Raw genomic sequence first — 25,023 nt, 5'->3', positions numbered from 1 at the left:
AGATCTAGGAGTAAATGGTCAATAGTTCATCACAGGGAGACTAAGGGCTTGCAATTATGGCCTCAGGCTTGAAGACTTGGTTCCTTGAGGATGGAACCCTACTGCATCTTGGCTTTTGATCCTCCAAAATGCATGGTAAACTCCATGTCTGCCTTGGGGAATGATATTAATCCATGATTCTGCCACCAAAAAACCCAAACAAACAAAAAAATCAACCTTTTGCATTTTAACTCATCTGAGACATGGAAGCAAAGCCAAGATCTTGATTGGTTTTTGTGACCCATACATGATTGATTCTCTCTGACTCCAAAACTCCTGTCATGATACCTTTTAGACCTTACTGTTTTTCCAGCAGGGAATCTGGATAGGAAGGTGAGGTGCAATGATGTAGCTAATTTATAAGCAGGGGAAGTGAATTCTGGTGTCTCCTCAGAATCGGTCTCTTCATCAACTCTTAGCTTCATGTTGCTCAGTTTAGCAGGAGTGTCCTGTGTTTTAACGGGCACTTCTGTTCAACTAACTTTCAAAGGCCTGTTTTCAGGTAAGGTACTTTTAAAGCTGTTTTCCTACCCATTCTTAATATCACTAAGCTTTCTCTTTCTTTGACAACAATGGAGGAAGAAAGAAAAACACTCAGTGTGATCCATCAAGTAATTGGAAGCCATTCCTACAGAGCTCCGATTAGAAAGCCCTTGCACTGAGGAACTCCTCTGTATTTAATATCTGTATATATGTCCCTTGTTTTAGAACAATAATCTACTGAAGATTATTGTTTTTGAAGGAAAAGTCACAGTATTCATTGGAACCCAGTATTGCTTTGTGATGTGAATCAGAATCTACCTAATGATTCATATTCCCCGGCGTGAACATATGTCTTTAGCCTAACAGCACAAGCACAGCCAGAGGCATTCACCTTACATACGTCCTGGGGCTTTTTCCTTTTTCCTATATTTCCAAAGCCACTGGGATCCTAGAATTGCTGTGCATCTTTATTTTAGCTTAAAATTTTGAGGGAATGAATTGCCACTGGCGATGTTGATAAAACTTACTTTTGATCCCAAATGAATTTTACTCTCACAAACTTTAAGAAAAAAAGTATATCTTTCCTCCTATTTCAAAAATGTAAGAGAAGAAAATACATTTTTCTCAATAATTGAGCAGAATCAAGAAAAACCACAACATACTTGGTCTTAAAGAAAATAGTGTTAAAAAGCCATTAGCTAATAGAAATAAAACCAAGCTGAGGAGCCAAATCTCTTTCTACTTGAGATTAGTGGTTACATAAATGTGTTATTTCTGAAGTAGCACTCTACAGAGAATACACACACACACACACACACACACACACACACACACACACATATTTAAAGCAATAGAATTGAGCACTTTCTTCGGGTCTGACCTTGTTATAACTTATCTTCTTATAACTTATATTATAAAAACTCAAGTGGACCTCTGCCTTCTTGAGAGCATCCCACCATCCTTCTCTGCTGCTTCAGGTATCAAGGAGGCAGGAAGAGGTAGAGGGGTCCAGGTTCAGCCACTTAAGGAGGGGGAGAGAGTTCATGCCTATTATGTCAGGAAGCAAAAATAATGAAGGTGTAGTGTCAGTGGCCTTCTGGAGCCACGAATACTCAGGGGCCATCTGTAGGGAACAGTTTATTAGAGTTAACTCGCAACAAAATATGACCTTTATTTCCTTTTCCTCTTCAAACTCGTCACAACCACTGACCAGGGTTTTATGACCCTGACTAAGGTAGTGGTGTAGTTATGGACACTGGCCAGAGTGGTGGCACAGTGCCAGTGAACCTTAATTATTGTGTGAGCACCTGCCCTGTTTGTGTTCAGTATGTTTCTATAGTACCTATACACATGTGTGCTGAGGGTGACTGCGTATAGATGCTCCCAAGCCTGACACAAAGTGCTGTTAACATGAAGAAACAGTAGGGAAAAGCATCCATTGCTTTCCCAAGTGCATCCATTCATAGACCAATTGCTGCATGAAGGCTTCTTCTTGCATGAAATTCTTGCATTTAAGCAGTATGTGTTACAATAGTCTTATGGGGAAAAAAAAGCAAAAACAAAAATGAAAAGCCTAACAAAAAGCTTAAAATTAACACCAACTTCTGTGCTAGTGCTCAGGGCTTTGTTGTTTGTTGTTGCTGCTATTTTTGTTTTCTATTTTTCTCTTAAAAAGCTCTTCTGAGTTGTAATTGATACAGACGAAAGCTCACATGCATCATGTTAAAATGAGCTTGGACACCTATATGGTTGCCAGTATTACCATCACAACCAACATACTCAAGTGTCCAATACCCCCTAAAGCCTGGTCTTCTGTAGTGGTGAAGCTGATCACAAGCTCTTAGCTTCTGCTGGAGGCTTAGAGAGCAGCACAATAAACTAGGCAGTAAATGGTCCTGCTTAAAGGGGCTCATGAAGTTTGAGCAGATTTCCCTGTGACACACAGGTAGGCCTTCATTAATTCACTACCTCACTCACTCACTCACTCACTCTCACACTCATTTACTATTATTCACTCATTCGGGTACTCATTGAGTCATTTGTTCACTCACTCATTCATCCATTTATTCCCTCATTCACTTATTCACTCTTATTTATTCACTCGTTCATTCATTTACTCACTCACCCACTTCTTCACTTACTCACTCATTTACTCACCCATTCATTCACTTACTCATTTACTCATTCATTCATTTACTCCCTAATTCACTCATTTGCTTGCTCACTAATTCATTTATTCTCTCACTCGCTGATCATTCATTCACTTACCCACTCATTCACAAATCACTCACTCACTCACTCACCCACTTACTCATCCACTTCTTCCCTGGAGGAGGAGTATGTGTTCTTTTCTCACCATGTGAGGGAATAAGTGAACAATTCTTGCCTGTCTGGCTGCTGGATGTGTTGAAGTGCTTGTTCCTATCACAATACCAAGGTAGCTATTTAGATGGCACCCATTTTTTAAAATCTAACAGCTAGAATCAGTTTGTTTTACTCCCTCTGTTACATACTAAAACATACCACCCAAAGCCTGTTAGATTAAATTGTTAGACTTGTCATAGAGCAAATGTTCCCTCAGAACAATACAAATTAAACTGATTGGATTGTGGAAATTATTTCAAAAGATGAACAGACCTACAATGGAAATAAACTACAGAAAGTAGGAAATTTGAGTAAGTAAATCTCCTAGGAAACATGCATAGCAGATGGTAACGTATTTAGTCTCATCTTTATAAATAAATTCCAAAGACATTCAGAGCAGCCTTACAAAGTTTTACTGCACTAACAAATGACAGGCAGCCTCTGCAGTAGGCAGGAGATGCTCTGTCCCCCTTTATGTTTTCTTAATTTAAACTAGTTTCTGCTCACACCATCTCTTCTCATGCTTAGAATCTGCACACACATTCATCTGGAAGCCACAAATGCCTACTTGGGAAAATTTTCTGATTTTTTTTCCCTGAGGCTTTTTGTACATTTCAGTTTATGATACTACCAACTCCTAAAATAGGACTCAAGTTGATGCATCCTCTGATCATGTGCAAGCCCCTGCAGTGATGCTTCACCTGTAGCCTTCATAGGAGTAGACCCTGTCCTAAACCGTGAGGATTAAACCCTAACCCTTCAACTCACAGGCTATGTAAATCCAGGTCTGTGACTCTCATCCTCTGTGGATGAGATGAGTCATCCATTACTTGTCCTCACGTTATCCCATCAGCTGTGGAATAATCAATTGACGTAGAGAATGGGAATGGTTCATGGTTCCCAAAGCAAAATAAATACCCTCATTAACGCTCTCCTCACCATGAATGAGGTCATTTAAACTCAGACACCACTGGCTCATCCTCCACAGTCAGTATTTCCATAAGAACCAGCATTTCATTCCATAAATTTCATATTGAAACACAACAAAATTTACCCAGTTTTTTTTTTTTTTTTTTTGCATTAATACTGTAAAAGATGGTAGGGTTAACAGGTCTCTGAGTTGGTCATGAATATTTCCTCATGAAGTCAGTAGGAAGCTCATTCCTTCAGTTCCAGGCTAACATTTGTTTGCACGCTGAGAAGTTACCTGTCATAGACTTATAAAAAAATATCTGCCATGTCTCAATTTGCCATCGGGACTTCACATCTTAGAAACAAGCACATAGCTGAGAGGTATGAAGTGAAGGTCGTGGGAGAGAGTTCACACCAATGTGCTTGGTGCACCCTGGCACTTAGCATACATAGTGGGTATTCAAAGAGACTGTGGGTCTCTATACATCATTGACATTTTAAATCTAAACTTCTGTAAAATGTGAAAGTGCATTGCCTTAGGTCTTTGTAACCCTCATTGAACTTGACAGAGGTTAGTCATTGTTGGTTGTGCTAGTTAGTTTCTTCTTCTTCTTTCCCCCTTTTTGTCATCTTAAGACAAGTGACAGCCATCTGGGAGAAAGGAACATCAGCTGAGAAAATGCCACCTCCAATTTGACCTGAAGGCAAATCTGTGGGGCATTTTCTTGATTAATGACTGAGATGAGAGGGCCTATCCTACTGTGATGGTGCCACCCCTGGCCATGTAGTCATGGGAGCTGTAAGAAATCTGGCTCAGCACACTGAGGAGCAAGCCAGTAAGCAGTATTCTCCTAGAGTTCCTGCCATGACTTCCTTCCATTCATGATATATCGTAATTTTTAGCTGAAGTAAACTCATCTCTCAAGTTGCTTATTGTCATGGTGTTTGTCACAGACATCAAAAAATAAGATACGTTTAAACCACTCTTCCTGCCCCTATAAAACAAATAAGACATTTTGCCACTGCTGCTGCTGTGCTGCTTGTCAGAAAACTGTTGAATATTTGATTATGTCTGATGTATTATCCAGAGCTAAGCCCATGGGCAAAGCTACTCTATCTCTTCATAACCTCTCTGGCCCTGTCTTTTACATGCCCTGTAACACAAAGCCTGCAAAGTTACCCAAGGCCCCACAGACTTACAACCCTCCAGTTAAAGTTTGTAAGCCACTTTATATGTGTTCTCATTCTATTAAAGTTGTCCTCTCTAACTCAATGAGGACATACAGACATACAAGATGATAAAGTAAATCAAACTGAAGTCATGGCAAGCTTGTGTTATAAATTGTTCCAGGAGAATATTATTAAAGACATAAGGCTTATACTTATAAGAAAAATTATAATTGTGGAATTTCAAACAATCTGGCCAACACATTAATGATTTATTTATACAGACAGAAATAAATAAATTAAGTAGAAAATAAAGTTTGTGTCAACTTACAGATTTTATGTTGACCACCACTGCTAAAATTTCCAATATCAACAGCAAGATTTAAAACTTTCCTAATTCTAGGCCCTTCTCTTCATTTTAATTTAAAATAGATTGTAATGTCTATCCATATAATACACATGTGAAAACTCTGTTGTATAAACAAAGTTATAACTTACTAGTACCACAAAACTTGAAGTCATTGCTATTTACAAATCTTTAGTAAATGAAATGGAGACATACAAGGTACTTGGTTGAATTTCTCTTCCCTTTCATTCATTCATGTGCTTTTGGGTATTATTTTACTTTATGTTAAATTAGAAAGTAAGCAGGCTGCCTCTTAGAGGTTTCTGCTTCTATTTTGTCTCTTTGGTTTGCTTTTGAGGTTTAAGGTAACTAAGATTACAGTAGGACATGTAGCTAGATACAGATATGAAGCCTGAGCAGTTATTCCATCTCACTCAGCTCTTGTCTGCCCCCTGCCACTTTGGTAAAACCAGAATAGAGTAGACAACTACTTTTTAGGGTTGTCATAATAATTAATAAGATAATTAAATCCTCTCTTCTTAAAAGAAAACCTGGAGACTCGCCTATGCCAGGAAATATTTGCTATTATCATAAGGATTATTCTCCTTAATACCTAAGCCATTTACTGGCAATCAATTTAATCATTATATCCTTCCAGGAAAAAAGAAAAATGAATTAAATCTTCATTTTTAATTCAGGTTTTAGGTTCACGTAAATATTTTGAAGCAGATTGTGTCTGATTCAGTACAACTCTACATTCTGGGTACTTGAGAGTCTAGAATATCAGTGGACTCAAGATCATGGCACAAGAAATCAATATTACACTTACTATTCAATAAATCAAGGCCATTGATGATTCTTGTAAAGGGGAGATGGAATTCCTCAACTCACCTTTGGAACTCTGGGAAATCTTTCTGAAGTGAAGTCAGATTTTATTTAACTTCTGTGTAAATATTGTTTTAGTATGATAAGGAGAAAAGAGAGAACAAAGGATGGGTAGTTCTGTAGTCTAGAAAAGTTTTTGAAAATAAAATAAAAACAAAGAGTTGTTTTAAGACAAGAGTCAGGTTTCCTTGACAGACTATGTAAAGCAAAGAGAAGGGCAGGTGGTAAGTTATACTGAGGTTGCACACAGCAAGCTGAAACAATGGGTCAGGAGATAGACACAGGGCAGCACACTTGCATGAGCTCAGACTCCTCCATAGCAATGTGAACTTGAGTGATGGATTTGACTTGTCTATGTTTTAGTCTTTTCAGTGGAACTTCAATAAAATAGGGACAATGATCATATATCCATCATGGAGTTGTGACACCACAATGACTTCCTGTGAAGAGTTGTCATCAGCACTTGGATGGATATTAGGCCACTATGTGAAGATATCATCTGTGTTTGCTCACTATCATCTTGCAGCTTTGCTTGAAGATTTTCTACCATTTAGAGTTACATATTACAAGAAATTCTTTACCAGTAGACATTCTCAATTATCAAAAAATAAACATATGCAAATCAGAACATTTACATAGAATGGATCTAGAAGCCCCACTAAGTATGAAAAGTTAGACAGAGGTGCTGTGTCCATGAGAGTTTATTTCCCATGGGTCACTGTGCTGTCTTCTTTGCGTAGCACTAAAGAAAAACATATATGTTCTTGTAGTTGTGACCGCATTCACAAGCAACATCCACATAGTTTATGGCCTTCCTCACAGGTATGTTTTTTAATGTGAAGTTTAATGCCTTCCTCCTGAAGACAGAAAGGTTTAAAAGCTAACTAACAAATGAAACATCCAGAACTTTGTGGTGAGGAGGATCTCGTTGTTTTGCATTCTGGTCTCACCACTTAACTAACTTTGTGATGGCGGCAATTTATAACCTTTCCAAGTGTGTATTTCCTCTCCAATATGGGCTAATAATTTGTACTTTACAGAACTGTTTTGAGTGTTAGATATAAATTACTTTCTGGTTCACAGTGTTTGTATACAGTACCCAATGTCTGTGAGTTAACATTATGAATATGATTTTAACAGTAAGCTATAGAAAAAATAATGTAGCACAGATTCTTAGAATCCATCAAAGCAGGTTGTAAAAATGACTTAAAGAAACATCCAACATAGCAATGACTAACATTTTGAAAAGCTTTATTTTTCCATGGAGAACCATATCCCAGCACAGCGCTGTGCTTCTGTGTTCCTCTTGTCAGGAAGGGTAATATACATGATGCATTGACTAACCGCTAATGAAAGTTTTTATTCTTAAGACACAAAATATTTCCCAACACAGAGCACAAGGTCTTTGTGTTCATGTCAGTTCTAGAGTAGAACTTTTGAAAAACAAGTAGAGAAAGTGCTCGTTCCTATAGACATCAAAACACAAAGGTAAAAAAGAAAGTAAACTGTCACAGGACAGAATTGTTGTTTTGAAAAACCTGACCTGAAAAGTGTGTTTAAGTATCATGAAACCTCCAACCAATGCTACTTTAAATATTCTGAAACAGAGTGTCAATTTCTTAATGGCATATGTTCAGTTTACCCAACATTTTCTAGTGTTAGCTCTGTGGGGCTCAAAATCTTCCCTAGGGGTAGAGGTAAGAAAGACATTCCTCCTTCTGTACCTGTAAGGGTAAATCAAGCATACCTTACTCTGCCATCACAGTGGGTCAAGCAAACAACACTGTCATTATTGATTCAATTCTGTTCCAACCTGGCAGTATCTGAAGGCACTCAGGGTCTTAGTTCAGGCAAAAAATTGAATATAATCTCTTTGTTAAGTCACATTCGTTATTCCCAGTGGTTATCATGTCTGCCTTTCATTTTACACATACATGGATATGATATTTCCTCAGAACTGCTTAAAGAATATTAGTCATGGAACCTCATATTTATACTTTCCATGCACCAAAAGAGATTACACAACATTAACATGAATCATAATTGTACTAAAGAGAAAACTCAACTAGTAATGTACTTGCTTTGTGAATATGAGGACTTTGATACCCCGAAACTGAAGTTAAAAACAAAGACAGGCATGGTGACACCAGTTTATAATCCCAGAGCTGGCGAGATAGAGGCAAACAGATCTCAAAAGGTTGATAGGATCTCAACATACAAAGGCACTTTCTATATAAGCCTGGTGACCTGAGTTCCATCCTCCAAACACATAAGGATAGAATGGATCCCATAGAGATGTTTTCTAACCTCCACATGACTGAATGGTTCCATGAGCATGTGCACACACAACACAAATAATAATAAAAATCATGATAAAATAATAAAAGTAATAATAACAGGCCCTCTACATATATGCTATGACTGTTAGCTTGATGATTTTATAGGAACAGTGGGAACAGGTGTTTCTCTGACTCTTTTGCCTGTTCTTGGGACTCTTTTCTCCCATGGGTTGCTTTGTTCAGTCTTGATATGATGGATTTTGTCTCTTTTTTTTTCTTTGTATCTTGTTTTGTCCTGTTTGCCTGTCTTCTCTTCAAGGCCTACTCTATATTGAAGATGATATGGAGAGGGAGTGGATCTCAGGGAGAGGGGAGGTAGATGAAGCTGGGAGAAGAGGAGGGAATGGAAACTGTCATCAGGATGCCTTGTATGTGAGAAGAATCTATTTTCAATTAAAAAATTTAAATAACTGTTTGCATATCCAAATGCAACATCTCATGATGTTCTTACATAGTTACTGTTATACAGCTCTCATAGATCAATGTGCAGAGACCGGCCACTTTTCTACTTTCCAGTCATTTCCAGGAAGTTATTTCCCTGATTAAAAAAGACAACTGTATTTTTCCCATACAAGAGGATAACTGAGTAGATGTTTATCTTGGTTGGAGTTTATATGGCTGTATAAAATACCATGACCAAAAAGCAAATTAGAAAGGGTTTATTTGGTTTACACTTCCATAGTTCATCACTGAAGAATGTCAAGACAGGAACCAGAGTAGGATCCTGAAGGCAGGAACTGATGCTGAGGCCATGGAAGAATGATGCTTACTGGCTTTCTTTACGTGTATTATTTGCCCCTTTCTTCACATGTCTTACTTGCCCTGTTTTCTTATAGAACCCAGGACAACTTGCCCACATAAGGTACCACCCACCATGGACTGGGCCCTCCCTCCCTTAATTAGTGGTAACACTAATTAAGAAATACCTTACAGCTGGATCTCATGGAGGCATTTCTTTACCTGAGGCTCCCTCCTCTCTAATGACTATAGCTTTTGTCAAGTTGGCACACAAAACCAGCCAGTTCAACATCCATGCCTCCTTAAAACATTCTACAGCCTTGAGAAGAAAGACAGAAAAAATGGAAAAACTGAGCCTAGAAGAAGACACTAGTAAAACAATGTCTTGACATACATTAGGTGTTCTACAAGAAGACTGTGGTAACTAACCAATATATAAGTACTCAGCCTCCAGTCCCTCTTCTCAGGGAGGCTGCTCTGAGAGCCAAAGTACTTCATTTGGACACAATTTCTTGTTCTGTCTTGTCTTAGGTTTTCATTTGCTGAGAAGAGACACCATGACCACTGCTGAGAAGAGATACCATGACCACAGCCACTCTTACAAATTTAACTGGGGTGTCTCGCTTACAGTTTCAGAGGTTCAGTCCATTATCATCATGATGGCCAACATGGTGTCAGTTAGGCAGATGTGGCACTAGAGCTGAGAGCACTACATCTTTCAGGCAACAGGAAGTCAACTGGCAGTCACCCTGAGGGTAGCTGAGAAAAGAGACCTTTAAGCCCACCCGCACAGTGACACAATTTCTACAACAAGGCCACACCTTCTAATAGTGCCACTCCCTTTGGGGGCCATTTCCTTTCAAATACATCTTGACTACATCCTATTGTATCTAAGAAATGCAAATGGATAACAGCTACATGCAATGAAAGGCCATTATTACAGTGACAAAAATGGACGTTATGGATTGCCTCAACAATAGGAACATCTACTCACCATGGCTGATCTGACTACAGCTGCAGCTGGGTGCTAGGCCTATCGACACCAGAGACCAACACTGAGTCCTTGATGAGGCACAATTTCCTGGGGTGACCAGCCAGTGACCTGGTAGCAGGTTAACTACTTGGACCACTTCCTTCATGAAAAGGGAAATATTTGTCTTGAATAGAGTAGATAGTTAATCTGGTGAAGAATTTGATGTTCCTGAATCAATGCTTCTACAAAAACTATCGTCCATGATCTTATAGAATGCTTATAGAACTCATTGTCACTCTGTAATTGTATAACACCATGTAGTAATGTTTGTGAATAAGAAACATACTTTACAGCCAGTGGACTGAAACTTGAGGAATCTACTGGTCTCTCCATATCCCAACCGTCTTAAAGCAGCTGGCTAGAAAGGTGGAATGAACTTTTGATAACACAGTTGCACCAGCAATAGGTGGCACTAGACTGGAGGGCTGAGCCAGTGTACTCCCTTCTGGCTTTGAGCCAACAACCAGTATGGTACTTTTTCTTCTATAGCCAAGATTGACAGGATGAAAATGGGGATGGTTCTAATAACAGTAGCCCCTAGGAAATATTTTTTTTGCTTCCTGTACCATAACTTTAACATATTCTTGACATTAAGTTCTGCTAGCCTAGAAGGTTGTTCTTCCAGGAGACACAACAAAAACTTCATTGAACTAGAAACTCAGACTTACCCCCTGGCCACTTTGGGTTTCTGATGCCCTTAAGCCAACAAGTTAACAAAAGGAATAACAGTATTAAGACAGTTGATTAATCCATATAACCAGGGGAAAATTGGATTTTGCTTCTCCACAATAGATAAGCAAGATTATATCTGGATTGCAGGAAATCGTTTATGGGTGTCACTTGCTGTTACCATGTCCTGTGATTAAAGTCAATGGGAACTACAACAACCTAATCCAGGCAGGGTGACAAAAGGCTCAGACTCTTCAGAGATGAGTATATGAGTCACTCCTCCAGGAAAAGAGCCAATACCTGCTGAGGTGCTTGCTGAGGTTGATGAAATACAGAAGTTATCAGAGAAAGGTAGTTATAAGTCCCAGCTAAAACCTTGTGACCAGTTGCAGAAACAAGGGTCATAATTTACATGACTGTTTCTGTGCCATATTAAGAATAGGCTTTGCATATATACATATATATTAAGCAGACACTTTTGCTCTATTTATGATATAACAACAATTGAGGAAATGTCAGTGGATATTACATATTTAAGTTATGAGACACTGAAAGACTAAACATTCCTCAAGGGACACCACTACCTATTCTAAAATATATAATATTGTTTACAGTTGTTCATGTTCATGGGGTAGTTATATCACATTGGACATAATTATGTCCTGGTTATTATTTTCATTTGGAAATGAAGCATAACATAAAGGGATGGGATTGGTCATCAAGTTGACAAATGGTGGACTTATGATGGCTAATCTTGGTCATCAGCTTGATGATTACGTCTGGAATGAATGAAAATCTAAGTGGTTGGACATGGCTGTGAGTGATTTTTTTTTTCTTTACCAGATTATTTGAAGTGGAAAAACCCTAAATCTGAGCCACACCTAGTGGCAGCCCACATCAAAGGCAGAAGAAATCATGTGGCTTTTGCCTAAATTGTCTTCAATCTAACCAACAAGTTCATTTATCCCATTGCTGAGATGCTCCTTTGCCTGTATTAAAACTAACTTCTTGAGGCACATTGTAAACTGAAGACCAGCAGCTCTGCATGAAGATCTCTAGGATTCCAGCTCCATATTGGGACTGTTGAGACATCCAACCTCAGGACTAGGCAACTGAATCCTCAACCTTTCCCATGTGAAACACTCATTAATAGACTACCCAGAACATGTCCTGTGTAAGCCAGTCTAACAAACTCCAGGCAAATGCAGACAATTTCTCCAGAAAGTAGAACCAATTAACAAATAATAAATAAGCACCAGGGTTCTATGATAGAAATGGGTTCATTTAGTATTTTACTTTTTCCTCACTGATTGAATGTAACAAAATGAGGCTCAGTCAGAAATGACATATAAGTGAATTTCCTCTACAGAGACTTTGATATGAAATAATGTTAAAATATTCTCAGGTCTACATCTCTGAGTATTAAATATTATGATAAAAAGCAACATATTCAACAAATAATAAGTATGTGTTGAACACTGGAAGCATAGGGTTATTGCTAGATAAACATGTTCCCTTCTGAAGCCAATTTGTTTTGTGTGAATGTATTGTCAAGTGACCCTATATTGTTTGTAAGAAAGGACCAATTCCAACTATGCTTTATAGCTAATGAGCAGAGAGAACTGAAGAGTGTAGCCCATTTCTATTATGAATAAGAAGGGGGAAAACAGCTGTACATTCTTCTTCTAAATACCAAAATCATGAATACATGCTCATAGTCAGCAGAATGAATGATCATTTTAGGTATTCTAGAAATGTTTCAACATAACACAAAGTAGCACACAACAAGCTATGGGTTCATCCCAAGAAGACAGCTTGAACTTGACCCAGATTGTGCATGTCTATCATTGATTATCCCAGTAAACTCAGTTTTGGGATGAGAGATGTATTGAAACAAGATATTTGGAATTACTTTTTTTTTCTTTAATTTACTTTATTGTAATTAAACTGTAGCTTTTCCATCACTTTGGAAATTTAGTGCTGCATATTTTCAAACTCTAGAGATTGTTGTCATTTGAACAGTAACTGTTTGCATATGATTAGACAGTGTGTTACCACATTTATTTTAATGTTGTATGCAACCAGGTTATATATTTTCATCCCTTTATTTATTATTCTTGGTTATATTCTTTTTTTCTTCAAACCTCCCATTTTGAGCTTTGTTCATACAGTTGGAAAATAACTTATCTTTCTATATTTACATTGAAGAACAAACTTTGAATTCATTTGTAACTTTTTAAATATTTAAGAAAATTATTCAATGGGTATTTTCTTAAATGCATGGATGTACACTAAATGGTGCATGTGGAAGCCAGAAAGGGGAGTTGGATCCCCTGGAATTGGAGTTGTAGAGCACCATGCAGATGCTCAGCATTGAACCCAGGTCCTCTGGAAGAGCAGCCAATGCTTGTAACCATTGAGAAGTCTTCCTAAATATTTTACAATATTTTATTATAATGTAGGCATTGATTATTTCTTCTTTGGTGTATAGGGTTTTTACTTTCTTGTATTGGAAATTTTCTAAGATTTATTTATTTCCATTAAGTATATACACAATAAATTATATAGTGTTTATGTATGGGTGAAAAGAAAGTACAATTAGGCTTCATCTTGAGATAATGTGTAAATATATCATTATTTCAGGTTCATAATGTCAGCTGACTGAAACTGATATTAAAAATATACTTTGCCTTATTTCTGCCTTAGTCAAACTGAAGCATTTTATTGTAATTAAATATACTGTTGTATTTTTTTGATCCTATTTCTTGTTATTCACTCTTCTTTAGTAACTTCCCTTTTTGTTCTATGGCTAAGTGTATCCTTGGAATTGGATTTTGTTTTTGTTTTTGTTTTTGTTTTTTTTTTGCCCTCTCATAGCCTTTGTTTTTTAGTAATTTTCTATATCATCATTTCCTTTACCTTTTTGTGAAATAAGCCCTAGTTAAAAATTTTGAACCTCAATAACTTGGGTTTCTTTTGAGGAATTAATTACACATTCATGATAACTTAGGTTTATCCCTCTCTTATCTGTATATGTAACATCCTATATTTATGATGGTATTTACTTTATGTGAACTATATAAGTTTGCATTTGTTGAGTTATTAGTGAGCTATTTTCCCTTATTTTTGTAAGTAAAAGTTGGTTGTAAGATTTGTAGAGAAGTAAAAATGGGTTTAAAGCTGGTCTTGGTCATGAGCCACATCTGTGACTTTAAACTTGCAAGTCCCAGGAGAAAACAATATGAGAACAAGTTATATTCCTAAGCAAACATGGATGTGCAACTGCCACACATCTGTCATAGCTGTCAAGGTCTTGGGTTATCTTGGGTTATAGTCAACACAGGTGGCCCATTGTTGGTTCTTTCTCCATCAGTCCCTGCTTCCCGCTGTCCTCTGTGGTAAAGTTGGTAGGGGAAATACATACACTGGAAGTGAACATGCACATCACATTAAATTGTACTCTACAATTTCATCAGCTGAATCTGGGAGCTGTGTTCTGTGGCTGTGCCTTTGGCTTTTGAGTACACTGTCACATTTTAATTTCCCATGAGGACATATGAAGTTATTTGGGAATGTGCTTATTGGGGGGCTTCAATCTTCTGCAGGTGGTTTCCTTCTAGTGTCAGTCTGGGGACCCATGAGTCAACTCAGAGCTTAGGAAATGACAGCAAATAAGAAGACTTATTTTATTTAAAAAAATTGCTCCAATCAGTATTTTTTATATCCATGATAATTTTGCTTAAACAATCTCTGTGCCAATGATTTCCTTTAGAAATTATTCAGGCACTGAAAGATCCTTTATTTGTTGCCTATTCTTCCTTTTTCCTCTCAATTTAATGTGCATTCAGCTCAGTCAGCCTAAAGCAAACAACTAAATAGACCAACAGCAAGAGTGGGAGTAGAAGGCATAACTTTTGCACACAACTAGCCAGTCTCCTACCTTGCTCATTCTGAGTAGTAAGATCAGAATGAATTATAATCTCTACTTAACTTTCCTCATTTAGAAAACATGGTCAATACTAATAATTCCTATCACAATTTGATGAGATGACTCATGATGCAAATAAACTATTCTTCAAAGACATGCACTAGATGTGTTTAGCTCCTGCTTTAAAAATCTTGGATATACTTAGTATAAACTCCATTATTTGTATCTCTCTATTCCAGTATTTATCAAACTGTATTAATGGTACTGTCTGCCTATCTTTTCCTACACATTTATAGACTTCGACAAAGTCAGAGGTTGTTAAAAACTTGTTGACTGAGCAAAGTGGGGACAGCTAATTTCCTCAACTCCTGCTGATTTCCTAGTGGCTCAAATGTAAGAGCAGAATCATCACTTGTTATGAAGTCTGGCTCCTAGTTTTCATACACTTAAATGAATACATTTATGATTTACTATTACAGAACTATAAATAATTAATGAAGTAAGTGGGGTGTGGAGCATGGAAGCTATAACAGGAGAATTAAATTTTTAAATTTTTTTAAATATCTGTCGGCCATTACCTAACTAAACCCTCTTAGTACTCTCCAATCTCCCTCTTAGTTGTGTCTTTGTGTGGTTTGATTACCAAGGTAATGGTAGCCTCATAAAAAGTCTTTAATAAATTTTTTGAATCTGGCATTATTGTTAACTGAGAATTAAAGAAGATAACAAATTAGTTAAATTTAGCATGTTAAAAACTAATAAGAGTAGGGTCTGGAGCTCAACAATTAAAAGCATTTGCTGCTCAGCAGAGGACCTGGGTAGGGTTCCCAGCATCCCCATGGTGGCTCACAACTACTTGTAACTCAAGTTCCAAGGGATCTGATACCTTCTTCTGGCTTTCCTACAGTTGAGTAACATTGCAGGTGTCTTTTTTTGCTTGATCCTGGTGAATTGATAAATTAAAAGTTTTCTTCCCCTCTAAAATGGCAAGGTTAACAACTAAAGCTTATCTATAGTTAAGCTATGAAAATGATGCAGGAGCTCCCAAATTATGTATCCCCTTCATACTAAAAGTAATATGTTGAATGACTTGCATTTATTAAGAACGTTCTAGAATTGTTGAAGGCAACAGTGCCAGGCAGCTTTGAATGAAAGCTGCCTCACTCTTTGTCACTAATCACTAGTGTGAATATGACCTCTTTGATTTTCAAATAAGAAAACTGCCTAGGGAAGGAGGTGTAGTTGAGAAATATGTGGAAGCAAAGTTGATTTTTTTCCCCTAGTTTCAAGAGTAGCTAAATGAAAATTAGCCACTTCATAGGTGCCAGTGTGCTTTTATAACAATTTTCTTCTTCTTCTTCTTCTTCTCCTCCTCCTCCTCCTCCTCCTCCTCCTCCTCCTCCTCCTCCTCCTCCTCCTTCTTCTTCTTCTTCTTCTTCTTCTTCATCTGTCTTCTTTGAGGACTTGTTAAACTAATCACCTTTAGATGATTAAAATTTTGTCTTTCTAATTGTTGTATTCAGAAATTTGAGAGTACCTTGTAGTAGTGATTTTCTTTGTTTTGTGACCAAATACCTGACAAGAAGCAGCTTAAGGGAGGAGGGGGTTATTGTGGGTGCAGTTGGAGGTTATAGCCCATCATGGCACCATACCCATGGTTTCAGGACTGTGGAACCAGCTGCATTGTGTCCACAGAAGGATGCAGAGATGTGAGCACTGTGCCCCAGTTGGCCTCTCTTAGTTTGGATTCTGAGTCCCCAGCCTGCGGAGTCCACTTCGGTATGGGTCCTTCCTCTTCAGTACTTTTTATTTCCTGGAAATGCCCTTATAGACACACCCAGATGTGTATTACTATGGTGATTTTAAATCTAATAACAATGACAATGAAGAGCTATCATCACATATTCCTCAAGTGAAACAACGAGGACCCTGTTTGTTATGATTTTGGATGATAAGGTGGATGCCTCATCCCACATTGTCTCCACTCTCCTTTGTAATCACATATAGTTCATTAGATCTTCAACAGCAATTACTTTGTCACATTCTTTAGCCTTCAGATGTGTGGCTATGCAGTATTTAAGTGCCATAATATTTTTATTAGATCTTCTTTATTATAATTGAAAATCTCATAATTGTATCAAGCATCCAGATGAAAGTGAGACTTAAGGGCTGCTGGGCTCAAGATGATTTCAGAGGCAGTTGTCCATTGTCATTCAAGAGAGCTTCATTCTAGCCTAAAGCCATGCCCCTAAGCTCAAGTGAGACTCCTAACCCTGTTACAGCCTCCAAAGTATCACTCTGTGTTATTAAGAATAATTCCTACAGAATACTTATATTTCCAGATGAATCCGAGTCTTTTTCACAATGAGTCAGCTACTCTGGAATTCTTGCTCTTAACTAGTACTCTTTTATGATTCTTATTATGTTTTAAATTTTGTTCTCTTTGCATACTTGAGTTGATAATTCTGAATAATGCAGCTGTCCTTCCCTACAAACTTCTCATTCTATAATTTTTATAAATGAGTTCTATATCATCTTTTGGCTATTTGAGACAAATTCTAATAAGGAGTTCAGTATAGCAACACACACACACACACACACACACACACACACACACACACACACACTGTCTGAGTTAGGGTTATCATTGCTGTGATAAAAACACCATGACCAAAGCAATGTGGGGAGGAAAGGGTTTGTTTGGCTTAAACCTCATATTGCTGTTCAGCAATGAAGGAAGTCAGGACAGGAACTCAAGCAGGGCTGTTTATCAGCTTTGCCCTCATGGCTTACTCAGCCTGCTTTCTTATAGAAGTCAGGACTACTGGCTAGGGATGGCAGCACACACACTGGCCTGATACCTCCCACACCAAACACTAATTTAGAAAATGTCTTACAGGCTTGTCTACAATCCTCTTATGGAGATATTCTTTCAATTGAGACTCCCTCCTCTCAAATGAATATAGCTGTGCCAAGTTGACATAAAACTAGCCAACACATACACACAAGGGGTAGGGAAAATGCCAAATCTTAAAACAAAGATTTTGATGTGTGCTTTTCACCCTCTCTTTACTGAACTGGAAGTGAAAAGCACGGTTTGTTCACATTTTAGGAGTGAACTGAAATCATTTTAGTATTTGAGAGCATTTTGTATTTTGCAGAGACAGCATCTTTCCCAGACCTACTGGCAAGGAAATAACTGTGAAAGCATTTAGACTGTTCACCATGTGCCATATTCTTTCACATTTCATTTTAATGCAAATTCTCCTTCAAAGCTAATACTGAAGCACAGTTTCAACAGTTCTTATTCCTCCAGCCAATGTAGGAAGTGACTATACATCCAAGCATTTCCACACTAATCTTCCAGCTGTTCTGTGGTGTCTCTACCTTCTGAGTTCTCTGGTTCACCTAGGAGGAGCCATCCCTCGCTGTGCTTGGAGCTCTCACTGCCATCAGTATTCACATGCCCTTTGTAAGCTCAATGCCATTGTTCTATAAGAGTACTCTTCTGGTTGTAAAGGGAATAGATGTGCCTATATATGTGTCTTGCTAGTATATTCAATTGGCTACAATTGCTGATTGATTTATTAAACATTTTTTTTCTAATTTTTATAGTAAACATAGGCATCAACTTAAATTTCAGAAATCAGTCTAGAAAACACTGAAAATGTGAGAGATAAGCAGTCAGTGAAAGGCTTCATAAATCCATTCTACTCTCAAACACATTGTATTCTTTTTTTCTGTTACAACAGTCATATTGACTATACCTATTCAATAGAAATAAAAATTACTGCTAAACAGTGATCATGATAACTGGAAGGACTTTGTCAGTCTCTTTTGTCAGAGGTACTCTGTTTGTGAAAAGGCCTTTCAAAAATACACACAAATAACACTTAAAATATATACATGCTTTGTTATAGCTAAACAAAAAACACATAAGAAGAGAGAGACAAGTAAATCTTTCACAATATTAGGGCCATCTGCTGAAATGCAAGCTTAAACTCCTGATGCAAGAGGAAAAAATTCTTTTGAGTAAAACAAACATCACTAAAATGCCAGATACAAAACATAAATAAGTTAATCTACATGTGTGAGTGTATATGCATGTGTGTGTATTTCTATAACTTATATCATAACCACTCTCTCTTTTTTATAGGTACATTTTCTAAAGATGCCCTTGATTATGATGTTTATTTTTAATCCCTCTATGCCTCCATTTTCGTTTTTAAATGGACCCATTCTAAATAACATAATATTTAAGTGTGAAAAAGTTCAAAAACTATGACTACCATAGTTGTATATATAGCTATAGAATTAATATATGCACTGTGCCTAGCCTATAAACCTCTAAGATAAAATTTTAGCCCTTCTAAAAGTGAAACTATGCATTGCATATGTACACAGTACATAACTTCAGGTGTGGTTTGATTGTGAAATGTCCTTCATAGTCTCATTTGTTTTAACACTTGGTTTCCAGGTAATGAAGTCATTTTGGAAGGTTATGGGTCCTTTAGGTGGTTGTGATTCAGTCACGACAGGTTTCAGTCATGAGTTTCTTGAAAATCTTCCACTTGAAAGTCCATGGCAAATGTTTACTCAAACTTGGTTGTCTATGAATCCATTTTAACCTGTAGAACTCTACAGGAGAGACAATGGATATCTCTTTCATAGAGGTTCATCATCTCTTACTGTCTTTGTAGAAATAGTGATGCTTGAGGCTACACATGGTCATGAAAGAAGCTTATTTAAGCTGAAGCCATGAAACTTGCAGAAACTAATCTGTGTAGTCATGCCAAATGCTGGTTCTCTTCTCAGTAGCTCCTGTCTGTGAGTCCTCCTAGGTCTGGTGTCAGGTGTAGTAACAAACGTGTTAACAGGCTTCAGCCTTCAAGCTATCATCTCATTACCAGGCTTCAGACCTGCCCAGAAGAACCTTGCAACACTGAGAAGGAACCTCTGTTTCCCTTTTCAAATTCTGACCACCTGATTCTGAGCAAATGTGTTTTGATTTTATACAGCACATTTTGGGGTGGTTCCTTGCTCATAAATTATGATGAGAACAGCAATGCATTTTAATATGCTTATATCTGTGGTGCACTGGGTTTGGCTAAACTCTAATAGTCAGCCAAGGGATTGAGGACACAAAAGAATTCCAGGTTCTACTTATGCTTGAGATACATTTTCATGACAATGTAGTTGTTTGGAAAAGTATTCTTCCAGCCACCAAACTCAGAAGGCACTATGAAAACAAAACCCAAAAAAAGTAGGTCCAGGATGAGTAGAGTGAAATTTATCAAAGAGTTTAAACAGAAGTTTAAATTTTGTAGCAATATCTTGAACCCCAAGGCAAAAAGGGGGGGGGCGCTTATAAACTAATCTGTGCAAAGTAGCTCAAAGTTTATCAGAATGTAGCAAAATTTCACCTTAGAAACAGTAGGTATACTGACTGCACAATGTACCCAGTTGCCTTAACAACTGTGTGTGTGTGTGTGTGTGTGTGTGTGTGTGTGTGTGTGTGTGTTGGCTAACCAGACAGGAGTCTAGGCAGTGCAAGCATTCAGGAAAACAAAAACTAAGTAGCTACCCTATCCACAAACCAGAAGCCTCAGAACAAGGGCACCCTTTACTGCACCTCAGTCTGGTGGTGGAGACCTGAAAGCTCTGTGGAGTTTTTCTGTCTTTTTCCTTAGTGGATCAAAGCAATTGTTAACTGGTCTGTTTGCAATGACTGATCAAACACACCTGAGTGAATCTTCACGCATCATACACATCCCTTTCACTAGTAAACATGCTTAACTTGACATTAACATTATATAATATATGCCTGTACTGAAATATCACATTATAAATAATTTACATGTGTAGTTTTGTGACATCATAGGTAAGTTAAAATAAGTGTAGTAAAAGTTAAATAGTGGAAATTATTGAGCTGAATACATTAATATTACTTTTACCTATAGAGATCTCGATTTTTGACTTTTTGGCAGGATTTTATTCATGAACATTGTATCATCTGGTATTTAAATGACATGAAAAGGCATACAGGAAAATGGGAATTTGCTGAGGACACAGGTATATACCTGGAATCCCAGCAAATGAAAATCTGTGGCAGATAGATCTCAATTTTTTGTTTTGTTTTGGTTTTGGTTTGATTTTGGTTTTTCAAGACAGGGTTTCTCTTTATTGCTTTGGAGCCTCTCCTAGAACTAGCTCTGTAGACCATGCTGGCCTCGAACTCACAGAGATCTGCCTGCCTCTGCCTCCCATATGCTGGGATGAAAGATGTGTGTCACCAACACTCGGGGATGGATTTTGATTTTTAAGGACAGTCTGGTCTGCATATTAAGATCCTGTTAGAAAGAAACACAGAGGGAGAGAAAGGGAAGAGGGATAGGGAGCAGGAGAGAGAGAAGGAGGAGGGTAAAGGAGAGAGGAGGGATGGAGGAAGAGACAGAGACAGAGAGAGAGAGAGGGGGAGGGAGAGAGATTGATTTATTGATCATTCAGTTATCCTCTGGTATCTCCAACAACTAAGCTGCTGTTACTGAATAAAATACAATCAATTAACAGTGGAGTGAACTGCACTAGCATTCTTTACAATGCAACCATTTGAAGGCACTGGAGGCACACAGAGCTGATGGAAACTGGCAGAGAGCTGAGACTGCAGGAGGGACTTGCACAGGTTATTCTTGTGATTTTAACTTTTGCCTGAACATAGTGGCAGGCTTGGTGGTGGTTGAGAGCAATGGGTAATCATATATCCAAGAAACAAAACAAAAACAATAACCTCTTTGCAGCCTTTCTAGCTGTATGGGATCAGAAGATGGAGAAGCAAGCTTTGAGAGTGAATGCAAACTGAATAAAGGACTATTATGTGCAGGCATTAAGTTATTAGCCCGAATTAATGTCTTAAACTTTGGAATGTAGAGACGGTTGATGACTACTATGTCAGGTAGATAGACTAATCAATAAGTAGTGGTAGTTATTAAGATTACTAATATATTGTGGGTTGTGTTTATCACAAAATGTCAGCCAGCCAACTATCAACACTGAAGAGTGTTTTTTTTTTTTTTTTTTTTTTTTTTTTTTTTTTTGGTTATATATCTTTGCACTGGACTGAAATAAGATGTAATCTGTATTTCCAAATGATATTGCAATTTAAAATAGAGATTATAATCTCTATGTATGTAGGTTAGTAAGTACTCGCCCCTGTGAGTGTTCTTGCTGATACTGCCATGAAAGGGAATTCTCCAGCCTTCAGAAACTTCCAATCCATAACCACTTACCAGTCATGGCTCTTCCTGACTCCTGTAGTTACCAATACACTGTGTTTATATTACAATTTTTATATATATATATCTCTTGTTTCTTTTATTTTATACATTCTCTTTTCAACCATTTTAAAATTATTTTTTTATTTATTTATAGGTGTGTACTTCTGAGTGTATTACATGTTGTGTGTATACTTGTGGAAGCCGTAAGAAGGTGTGGGATCTCCCAGAAACTGGAGTTAGGTAGCTGTGAGCTGTCATATGGTTGGTAAGAACTGATTTCTGGTCCTCTGAAGTAGTAACAAATGTTACTTAGCACTGAGCCATCTGTCCAGCCCTCTTTTGACTGTTGTCCTTAAACCCTATGTGTGAAAGAACCCAGGGTATTTTTTCTATGAACTTTTACAAAGGCACAGTCCCCGAATCCCGTAAAAACAAGAAGCTGGACTATTAATCCTGGCCAACTTATTATTTTTTTTAATCAGGCTATGTCTAATATCTAATGGCCCTTCATTTATTTTTGATAGTAGCTATTGATTTTCAACGTCTGGATTTATTTTTCTTTGAAGTTTGCTAAGTAATGTCACATTAACCATGTAAGACAAAGCTTGAAAGGCTGTTTCAAATTTTAAAGAAAAAAAGGGGGGCAGTGTAAGAATGCAACCATTAATCCCAGAAGCCCAAGAAAGCATACATTACTAGCAATGGTGGTATGGTAATCAGAGAATAAGTAAGAGATTGCAATACAGCCTTAGTTAAGGTCTTTGTTGCTGTGAAGAGACACCATGACCATGGCAACTCTTATAAAGAAGACATCTAATTGGTGGCTTGCTTACAGTTTCAGAAGTTCAGTCCATTGTCATCATGAAGGGAGCATAGCATCATGTCAGCATATGTGGTGCATGCAACAGAAGGAGACCCTGGGTGGTAACCTGAGCATAGGAAAACTGAAAACATGCCCCCACAGAAAAACACTTCCTCCAACAAGGCCACCTCCACTCCAACAAAGCCATACCTCCTAATAGTGTCATTCTCTATGAGATTATCGGGGCTAATTGCATTCAACTACCACAAATACTTTTCAGTATCTATATTTAATTTCAAATTTTATAAAATTGAAAAGTCAATGTGGAACTAAAACTCTCAGAAAGACATTAAACTGAAGAATTGAAGTACCAGAAATATGGTACCTGTTTCTATGTTATCAATTCATAAAATAGTTACTTCTATAAATTTAATTTTTCTAAAGATCTATTTTTATTATTTTAAAATTATATGTATATATGAAATTATATGTATGTGTGTATATGTATGTATGCATGCATATATGCATGTATGTATGTACACATTAATGTACTTGACCACAGAGTTCAAAAAAAAGACATTGATACTCTGGAGCTGGAGTTACAGGCAATTGTGAACAGCCCTATGTGGGTACTGGGAATTGAACTCAGGTTCTCTCCAAGAACATTCAGTCTTAAATCTTGAGCCATCTCTCTATTCCTCCACTTAATTATTATCTCTAAGAAAATATTTAATTCTTCCTAGTAATTACTTTCCTTATTAATGAGTTAACAAAAATAATTCTAAAATCAGAAATTTTATCTATTCTAATTTGAATTTATTTCATATGTTTATGGTGAAAATCCCATCACTGTTAAGTAGAATCTTGAGCTTACTTGTAATAAGAGAGCCACAACCTTTGCATCAAATTTTCCCTGTTCTGTCATTAAGTGGATGACCTGAACAGTATTTTGCTTTGTGTGCTTAGATGTTCTTTGAGTTAAGATTGAGGCAAACAGAATAATGAGAATTGCTTGTATTTAAATTTTTAGATTATATTAGTATCTGTGATACTTTTTGTACATTAGATAACTTGGGTATCATTTCAACATCTACTGTCTATACAATAATTTTACTTTATGTTTTTCTTATGGGAAGCAAAGAAAAATTTGCCCAACTTCCATAACTATAGGAAAATTACAAGAATAACTAATTGGAAACTACATTTCTTAGGATTCTGTGAACCTGAAACATTCCCCTTTGACATGTACAGCTATGTCGGTGCAGCGCAGAGTTGCATGTGCTCTGATGCCTTCTCCACTTTGTCTCAGTGTCTTTCCTCAGTGTCACTCAGCCACAAATCAGTGCTGTGCTCCGCTCTCCTCCTTAGCATCCCCATCAAGTGCTCTCAAGTGGTCTCTTCAGCTTTAATCATCAAGTTTAGGACTTCAGCCACCAACACCAACAAAGAGCCTTCTGCCTGTGGAAGGAGGGCTCAGCAGCCTGCTGTCTTTTTATTCAAGGTTGTGAGACTGGTGAAGCCGTTGTGCCAAGATGAAATTTAGTAGCCTGATTGCAACATTTAAAAGTGAATGAATTCTTGCTGCCAAGTCTGTAAGCCTCTATTCATCACATCCTTTTAATCATTTCAGAAAAAGGTATTTGGGAAACATACTCACATGTTATTCAGACAACTCATTTGTTGTCTGATACTACATTTACTTGTCGAGCCATCTTGTCAGCCATGTGATTGTTAGTATTAGGCATTCCTACTGGCCTGCCTTTGGAGTTTGCCCTCCAGGATACCTCCTCAGCTGCTGCCACTAAGAGTACCACCTGTGCATATTCACTATGTTTCCCTTTAAAAGGGCCCTGCCCAGCTCCCACCCTCCTGCCCCACCTCTTTTCTCTCTCTGCTCCTGTCCCTGGAGGCTGGACTCCCCCTTCCTCTTTCTCCTTTTAGGACCCTTGTGCCTTAGTAAGATATCCCTCCATTTAAACTCTGTCCCATTGCATCTGTTCCACTCTTTCTCTCTTGAGTCACTTTTTAAAAATTACAACAGTGT

This window comes from Phodopus roborovskii, unplaced genomic scaffold, assembly GCF_943737965.1.
Source record: "Phodopus roborovskii unplaced genomic scaffold, PHOROB, whole genome shotgun sequence".
Lineage (NCBI taxonomy): Eukaryota > Metazoa > Chordata > Mammalia > Rodentia > Cricetidae > Phodopus > Phodopus roborovskii.
Note: the sequence above shows the minus strand (reverse complement) of the source record.